Raw genomic sequence first — 9,325 nt, 5'->3', positions numbered from 1 at the left:
GCTCGGCGCAGGGGGGGGCGGGTTCCCGCGCTCGGCAGGGAGCCTCGGGGGCAGCGCGGCTCGGGGCGGCGCTTTTTTTTGCTGCTTGGGGCAGCAAAAAAGCTAGAGCCAGCCCTGTTGATCAGTGCTTGTGCTTATTCATCCTACCTTTATCTTCAAGCAAGTACAGGTGGAAAGCATATAGCCAGGACTCTCTGACAGTACAATTTGTACATTCCACTTAGGGTGACCAGACAGCAAGTGTGAAAAATCGGGACGGTGGTGGGAGGGGTAATAATAGCATTGGCCTGCTAAACCCAGGGTTGTGAGTTCAATCCTTGAGGGGGCCACTTGGGGATCTGGGGCAAAATCAGTACTTGGTCCTGCTAGTGAAGGCAGGGGGCTGGACTCGATGACCTTTCAAGGTCCCTTCCAGTTCTAGGAGATGGGATATCTCCATTATTAACCTATATAAGAAAAAGACACCAAAATCGGGACTGTCCCTATAAAATCGGGACACCTGGTCACCCTAATTCCACTTCTTTTATTTGAATAGATTGCACCAGCTATAGAACTGTTTTTCAGCTGGGGCCATCTTCCAAAATGCTCCACACCATCGTATTTACGCAAGCCTTCTTTACAAAGTGAAGCTGTGGACAAATGGCAAAAGTGAAATCATGAGAACTTGAAATAAATGGGAATGAAGCTGAGGTCCTGCTTACCTAATTTTTTCTTCTGAAAGAGGTTTAAACCTCCAGTTAAGGTGTTTATAAATCATCTCTCTGATTTTTGGATCAATACGTATCTGGGAACTGTTGATACCCTACTGTTCTGCAGCTTGTGTCTCATACTGCTAACCTAAAATAACATGGCATCAGCAGAGTAAAAAATGGAAAGGAAACATCTGTTTCTCCTTTTTATGCTGGGTGACAATCCATTTGTTAACTTTAGAATAGCACTGACTATAACATTAATAACAGTTCTGGTGCTGGCTATTATTCAGCCAAAGCAGGTGCATCGGGAACTAGAGAGCAGATAAAGAACATATGACTTGCTTTCTTACATGTGGGTGATCATTAGATTGAATCCTTTTTCTTTACCTTTTCCTTTAAAAAATAATAAGGATCTATCCAAGTCTGGTGTAGCTGTTTATATTTCTTCCCTATTAGTGCTGGATGATGACTGGTCCTGCATGGGAGCACAAGGAGAATTGGGCGGGGGGAAAGAGAGCCTTCCATACTGGTTGGCAGAGGGATGCACATACTTTACCTCCACAAAGGAGTAGAAGGCACCTAAAATCATATTTTTCACTACCCCTGGAAGCATTGTGTCTGCCTGGGAACACCACAGAATGCCTCTGGGGACTGGTATTTATGTGTTCTACCTCCATATCCTTGGAAGGCTGGTCCCTGTTCAGAGGCAATAGACTACAGCCTTTAATCTGTATTAGTATTTTGAGCACTAATGAAGGGCCGCATCACATTTTGTTACAATATAAGGGCCTGATCCAAAGCCCATTGAAGTCAACGGAAAGATTCCAATTGACTATGAAACAAATTATATCAGGCCCTGAATCAATCAAAATTATATCTTTGTGTTGATTTTGTTTTGGGGGGAAAAGGCTGTTTTTATTTTTGTTTTGCACAGCACCATACACTTTGTCAGCATTTATCAAATAATGAGACAACAAATAAAAATAATCCTTTAGTTGTCCTGTAGCCATAGGATTATAGGTTTTTCTTATTAAAATAAGATGAACTCCTTTATGTTATTTTTGGAAGTGCAAGATATTATAGAATGAGATTCCACAAATTAAGCAGATAAAATAAAAAGGGTAAAATTCTGGTTTGATGACACATTTGCTTTTGGCAATGAATCATTTCCCATCTAGGTTAGATGTCTCTATCACTATAGCCAACAAGTTACTATGAAACACAGTCACACAAGCAAATTGTGAAAGTGATGATGATGCATATTAGTGGTAGGTTGGCTGACAGCTTTTTTAAAATAACCACTGGGCTAAAGGTTATGAGGGAGTGCCTCTAGGCTTTGTGGGTCAGGCTGTTATTGCAGTGATTTTTGTAGACACCTAAAAGTCAAGTGTTGCAAAGCTAAAACTGGACCTTAATCTCTCAGGGTATGCCTACGCTGCAATGTAAGTCCAGGACTAGTACAACTCAAGTTAGCAGATCGTGGGTTCATTAACACAGGGCTTGAGCATCTACAACTATTTGTAACCCCAGGTTAGGAATTGTTGAATTCTGGCTCCCAACCTGAGGCTCCAGCATTATGCAAGCCCCAATCGAACTACCCATATCTCCAGGGCTTAAATTCTCATAGAGTATTTCCTGGAGCTCCAAGTCCCCTGCCCCACTCAGGGCTTCAGGCCCACGGGGAGACGCCCTGCAGCTCAGGGCTCCAGGCTTCAGCTGTGGAGCCCCATGTACCCCCAGAAACCAGCTTGCAGACCCCCAGAGGGCTGAAGACCCCCAGCTGAAAACCAACAGAATCAGGCTGGAGTCAGAAAATATTTACCAGAGCTCTGCTCCAGACAGCTCCAACTGAATTTAAACCCTGTATATCTCAGACTTTCTAGCACATTCCCAAACTATAGCTGCTCTAGCTCTTTATTCATGGTGCAGTATGGGAAAACTTGACTGTCCACCACATGTGACGGTCAAAAGGACAAAAAAAGTCAGCCCATGGGAGTATGGAATACTTCTGGTAGACTCCCAGAGCACAGATCCAGTGGGGCTGTGTCTACAATGCAAAGCCATAAGGCTTGAAGCCTGGGTCCCAGCTTCACTCAGGCTCAGCCGCTCCACTCCTGTGGACTCCTGGGAACCCTGGGTTAGCACAATTTGTGTGTAGATGGGAAGGAGGGTTAGGCTTGACAATGAGTTCAAACCATTACTGTGTACACATACCCTCAGTTTCCAAACTGTAAAAATGGAGAGGATACCTACCTTACAGAAATGTTGTGAAGATAAATCCCCAATACTTTGTATCTGAGCACTTAGTATCTCTTGCGACTCACATAGGCACCTTTACCGATAGATGGCTATTTGATTATCTATATGGGATTATTTAAATCCATTTCCTAGAGGACAGATGTTCACAATACAATTCCCACCTCTGACACACCCAGTAGAGAGACTATGGACCGATTCCGTTCATAGGACTGCCTGGTTTATGCTTTAGCTTGGGCAGCATGGTGGGGGCACTGGCACTGAGTTGCTGGATGAGAAATTAATATTTCTTCAGGTACCAATACTTTCGGGTAGTAACACAGGGTAGAAGTTCTGCTTTTAAATCCGATTTTTTTAAAGGCAGCATAGATGTCTGAACACGTCTGAACACGTTTTATCTTCCAGCCTTAGAGGGACCACCTAAGGGCTGGATCCTGCAAGTCTCGCCCGATGGGCTTGCAGGATCCAGATCACTGAGTTCAGTGGGGCTTTGCAGCTGCCACTGGGAGCCGGGTGCAGGCTCAGGGGCGGTTAGGGATGAGGAAAGGGAAGGCAGTTTAGCTCTTTCCAGTGTACTCTGTGCGGTGCGTGGCACTTCGGGGGAAGTCCGGGTCCCCCGGGTATGCTTGGGGCAGTTACACAACGAGGGAGACGCAAACAGCGGCAAGGGGGGGGGATCATGATGGGTGTCAGGGCCCAAAAAGCCACTGGGCTCTGCGGGGCTGGCCAGTTTGGATCCCCACCCCACAATGCCACGCTTGTTGTCCCCGCTGAGTCAGGCTCGTCGCTGTTCAGCAGCCCGGCCCGGCGGCAGCTCCGAGCCCGCCTGGGCTTAGTCCCTGGGCTACTGACCCAACTGGTTGGGGGGAGGGTCCCAGGAAACTCCCCCTGTTCACCTGGAAAGTTGGGGCGCCGGAGCTGTGGGGCGGGGGGCTCTCCACGTGGGCAGCGCAGCCCGGCCACCGGCCGCACCCCCGGGAGAGGGGGAAGGGCCGCTTCCTCCGCGCTCCCGGGCCCCTGCGAGGCAGGCGGTGAGTCACGGCCAGGGCAGGTCAGGACGGGGCGGGGCAGTGGGGAGCCGAGGCCAGCCGCCGGTTTACCGCTGGGAGCCGCCACAGGAGCGGGAGAGGCGCCGAGGGAAGTGCGCAGCGCCGGCGCCTCTAGGTGCCTTGGGGAGCAGCAGGGCTGCGCCCACCCCCCAGCAGCGACGTTGCCTCCAGGTGGCGGGAGCGCAGCGCGGGAATCGGGGACCCAGATACGGAGCAGCTGCCTCGGCTTCCCCGCCCGCTCAAGGTACAAACTGAGAGTGCCGGGGACCGGCCTGTCCAGCCACCCGGCGCCTGGGTCAATGCTCAGCCCCGCGTGTGGGAGGGGGATCCCCCCGCCCGGCTCCTCAGTGCCCCGGGGCGGGGAAGGGGCCAGATTCCGCAGCTCTCAGCAGGAGCGAGGACTGGACGAGGATCTGGCCCCAAACTCGTGCAAAACCGAATCGATCCCGTTGGCTGTGGCAGTGGACTCGAGCCCGCGGCTGGGGGACGGGGAGGAGGGGTGAGTGCACTTGTAGCTGTCAGTAAGCCCGGGGACAGCAGGAGGAGGGCTCAGTGCAGTGGGACTGGCTGCACGCTCCTGGGGCTGAGTCAGGGGGAGTTCTCCGGGCGAGCGCAAAGGGAGCGAGCTGCATGACTCCGGAGCCAGTGACTCTGCCGCGGGCAGGGGGAGGTGGTGAATGAAGGGGGTGTGTGTGTGCGCGTGCGGCGCTTACAATCATCCACTCTGGAACAACCACGATCTGACTCAGCCTGACGGCAGCGCCGGAGAACTGGCCAAGTGGCGCAGTGGCCGCGTAGCCGCGAGGAGCCCCCGCACCCTTCAGCGCTGAAAGGGGATCGCCTCGCCCTGCTTGCAGGTGCACGTGCACCTCTGCTGGTGTCCTTAGCGCCGCGCCTCCTAGGCGGCTTCTGCCCTCGCACGTTCCCAATGGGATGATCCCGCTGCTTGGGAATGTAGCGGGAGGCGTTGGTGTCCTGCTAGAAACCCCTAGAGCGGACCCCGGCTGGAATACCGCGTTGTTGGCTTTAGCAGAGACAGGTACTGTATGCATGTGGCACTGCCGTGGCGTGGGAGTCAGTTAAGGGGTTCCGATTAATTCCGACCAAGGGAAACGTCAACTCCACTCTGGTGTCTTCTGCATTCGTTTTTTATTTTACAGAAATCGCTGCTTTAGCAGCTGGAAACTTCCTGGGTTTGAGATGTAATAATAAAACCCTTTACCACCCTCATGTGTGTGAGAAGTGTCACAGAGTCTAATTTTGTCAGAATCATGTCAGTTCTTCAAAACTTTCATCAGATGATTATCTATATTCTTTTTCATTTCTAAGATATCCTAGTCAATTACTACTAGGTTAAGTGTTCCAAGCGGCATTAGAAAGAAAATGCCATACTTACAAAGCACTCTCCAGAAATGTTGTAAGAATCATCACATTGTATAACACAATATTTAGGCTTGTGTTTCAGTCCCTAGGAGCCAGACACCTACCATACATATGTTGCTTTTAACATGTATCTTGTGTACTATTTTTCTTGTTAACTATGACACTTTCTCTTTGTGACTGTCTATTTGGTATGATCATATGGACCATTAGCTGTGCTGTTGGGGCATAATAGGTGCAGAAATGCAAATGAAGTCAAAGGCTTTGGGTTATTCAGACAGTTTTGTCAAATTTAACTTGAAAGTTCAATTTAGGAAAAAATGTTTTAAATATTTGGCTATTGATAAATTCTTGCATAGTCAATCAGGCTTCTATTAAGTTAGTATACTTTTTTTTTTTAAGCATTTATCTTCCAGATTATGTAATTTACAGATCTGGTGTATTTTAAATATTTCTTGCTGTTATATTGTAATTTTTTTTATTTTAAAGATGAAATTTGTCCACAATTAGGAATAATTTACACTCTGTAATGAAATTTAAATTTAACATTAAGTTAGATGGTCTATTCTTTATAAATATTTATGTATGTTCTAGAAACTGTAAGTATTTAGGTTAATCCTCACCCCCTAAAATGTTGAATAATATTTAAATAATACAAACACTTTAATAACTATGCAGTTCTTTGGGATTTTTTGCATTTATAATCTACAGGATTTACTTTGAGAAGCTGCAATGTATGGATGTTTTCAGTTTTCCCTCTGCATATTATGGTAATTCATTTGCTTTTGATATATCTTATTCAAAATGTCCTTTTATATTGCTGGCAAGCAGAAATAGGTGGGAATCACTTTTGAAATTCGAAAGACACAAAATCACACTTAGGCAAGGTACAAAATGTCCAACTTCTCTATAAGAGATGTTTAAATATTTGCAGCTAATATTTACACTGTGTGTTATCCAATAAAGACCACAACGCTGCTGTTTTGCAAGAGTCTCACATTTAAAAACAAAATAACCTGAGAGAATAACTGCTCATTACCTTCCTAAACCACCTGTAGCCATAGATAGTTTGTAATACAGGTCTTTTAGTACACAATTGATAATTTGAAGAAAGGTAAATACACCAAATTAGTTATGTACAACAATCCCTTTTAAATTCACATCAAAATCTATTTCCAGAGGGTTGAAGAAGTTTTGTCTTGTCTTTTGTCTTAGTGTTTTTCAGAATTTATGAGCATTCCATAACACTTGTTTCTCTTGACACACAGCTGCAGATGTTCTTGTTAGAGGGTTTCTTTCTTTACAAAGGTTGTTCTGAAGCCAGCCTATGGCTTACAGTTGATGGTAATGCAATGGGAAACAGAGTAATTAAGGCCTAAGCCAATTAGAAACCCAAAACTTAGTACAGGTTCATTGAGAGGTTCATGAACAAAGAATTGTTAGCAAATTTTGGCCTCTTACCTTACCAAGTCTACAAGTCCCCAACATCCTCTTTCCCCCTCCCTACTGTCTCTGAGACCTGTCCTTCATTTGCAATCTTCTGGGGGATTGCATGGTGACCTGCAACCCCCTTCTGCTGTGTCCAGTGCTGTTGGGGGGCCAAGTGGCTTTTTCTCATCCTTCTGTGATCCGCCAGGTGGCTGCTCCACATTGTTTATCTCAGAAGGGAAAGCCTCTTCTGTCTGCTGGACCCCAAATCAGAGTAAAGACATTCTGGAGATCACCCCATCCAACTGGCAGCTGTAAACATGCCTGAATCTACAGCAGCCGAGGGAACCTGGTGCCTGAAAGCTACCTCAGAAATCTGGGCTTCCCTAACTTCAGTGCAGACTCCAGGGCAGTGTCCACACAAGGAATTCTGGAGGTCTCTCTCAGGACCCAGCACCCCTTTGTAGTAGGCACCTATCTTAACTCTACTCACTCAAGAGAGCATGTTGGGACAGGCGTAGTGTCTTCATGTGTTTGTACAGTGCCTAGCACAATGGGATCCTGCCTGGGATCTCTGGGCACAATAGTAATACACATAATAAATATTAATAATACCAATGATAAAATGGGGAGATAAAAGAGCAGTCACCTGGTACCCTTTGAAGATCCCAGGATGAAGACACGAAACACTGGTCCCAAGGAGCCATAAGAATCCTAGTTCCAAGGTGTGTTGGCAGGGAGGGAAGAGAGCGGGGAATTCTAGGGATATTTGCCACCTGACACTCTGAACAAACGCATATGGGTTTCTTGTCTGCAAACCAGCTCTCCCAGCTTTAGTTCATGAAACCCATGTGACCAGGTTCCCCACACTTATCTCCTCTTTGGGCTACATTTGAAGCATTGGTACAGAGACCGAATGTTTAACAGCCCATTGCCAGTCGGTGGAGCCATCATCTTGTGCATCTTATCTGTAATTGCTACAGTCTATGATTGCCTCCTTCGTACAATTTTTAGCCATTGAATTCACAGTTTGCAGATTCTAGCCATGCTCTTTCTAGTTCCCTAGTCTACCCAAATCTCTCCACTCCCACGTACTTCTATGGTGTACTTCTATCGCCATTGTGGAGATGAGCTGACCACTGTGTAAAGTGTCGATCTGCATGGCCTGCCCATCCCCCCCCAGTGTGCAGCCAAACCATCAGAGTTCTGTTTTGTTGGGCTTTCTTTCTAAAGAATATATTTATCTTAGCAATGGTTTTAACAAATCTATACCTCATCCACAGCAGCTAACACAGGCATGTTAGCAGAAACCATTTTTAAAGCAGTTTTGTCACCCAGGGGAAATGTAGTGTAGACAGGGCCTTAAAGGAATAATTAGGTGACCTCTTTTCCCCAGAACATTGGGCCTGTTTTATGTAGAGCTGTTTGAAATCCCACAAATTCTCATTACTCTTAGAATCGCTAACCTTGTGTTGCTTTCCTTGTTTCAAATACCTTTTAGGAAATCAAATCAGGGTTGCAATCTAATTTCTAAAGGCATTCACACACATGGTATGTGTGCTAACTTGTTTCCTTTAGCATTAACAAATCTCCCAAATTGCCAAGCTATTTGCCTTCAGGAGTACTATTATGTTGTACAGGAAGATAGAGCATTTTTCCTGTAATTTTAAATATAAAATAAAAGGTAAAGTTATTGGGCCAGATTGATCTAGGGTGTAATGCCTGTGAAGGAAAACGTGTTGTTTTAACGATGGATATTGCTCAAGGAGATGGAGGGCCATTTCTTGTTTTGTTTTTAAACTACACAATGATATTGTTATGCTACCTGATGTGATCAGATAGTGCCTGCTACAAAGCCCATTGCAGTCTATCCTGTTGACTCCAGTGGGCTTTGAATCAGGTGGGTACTGTTTGCACAGATATTTGGGTTGAGACATGAAACTGAAGCAAGAGAATTTGAGGCACTTGGTAGTTACTCCTGGGAGAATTCTGCATCACTGCGCATGCGCAGAATTAATATCCCCCGCAGATTTCTTTGCTTCCCAGCAGAAAAATGACTTCTGAAACCGCAAGAATGGTCATGCGCCCACTTCCCGACAGTGCAGGCAGGTCGGTTTGGACACCCACAGCAGCCAGTAGAGATGTAAATCACCACTGGCAGGAGGTCCGGGTAGTCATGCATGTGAGAGAGACACTTTGTCCCTCTCAACTGCTGTTGCGGCATGCTTGGCCTGGAGGGGCAAGGCTTTGGGGTGTTTCTGAAAAGGGAGACGTGGGGCAGACTCTGTTCCCTCAGGCAGACGAGAATATAGCAGCCTACCTGCTTAGTGAATTGTTCCCATTGTTCTTATTGAATTCCCCCAGGAGTATAAAACAGGTGTAAAATTTTTTACATTTTACATTTGCATTTTACACTCCTTTTACATTGCCAGAGTGATGTAAAGGAGCCTTATTGTAAAGGACAGTATGGCCTTATAAATGCTTCTGATGCTTTACTGATTAGAATGGTCTAAATTTTTG

The 9,325-nt window shown here is 46.3% G+C and overlaps 1 protein-coding gene across 2 annotated transcripts in view; it reads left to right on the top strand.

Annotated features, from left to right (window-relative positions):
- The first annotated feature begins 3,829 nt into the window (after window positions 1–3,829).
- Window positions 3,830–9,325, top strand: part of LOC117876653 (hepatocyte growth factor receptor-like) — a 39,119-nt gene continuing 33,623 nt past the window's right edge. Inside the window, exon 1 of one of the 2 annotated variants that reach the window (XM_034768929.1) lies at window positions 3,830–4,241. The gene's annotated coding sequence lies outside the window, so the exon portion shown is untranslated. Of the gene's footprint in view, window positions 4,242–4,578; window positions 5,037–9,325 lie in introns of those variants that run through there. The other variant, XM_034768920.1, reaches the window with a different exon arrangement.

The sequence above is a fragment of the Trachemys scripta genome, chromosome 1 (assembly GCF_013100865.1).
Source record: "Trachemys scripta elegans isolate TJP31775 chromosome 1, CAS_Tse_1.0, whole genome shotgun sequence".
Lineage (NCBI taxonomy): Eukaryota > Metazoa > Chordata > Testudines > Emydidae > Trachemys > Trachemys scripta.
This window is presented reverse-complemented; position numbering and strand designations above follow the sequence as displayed.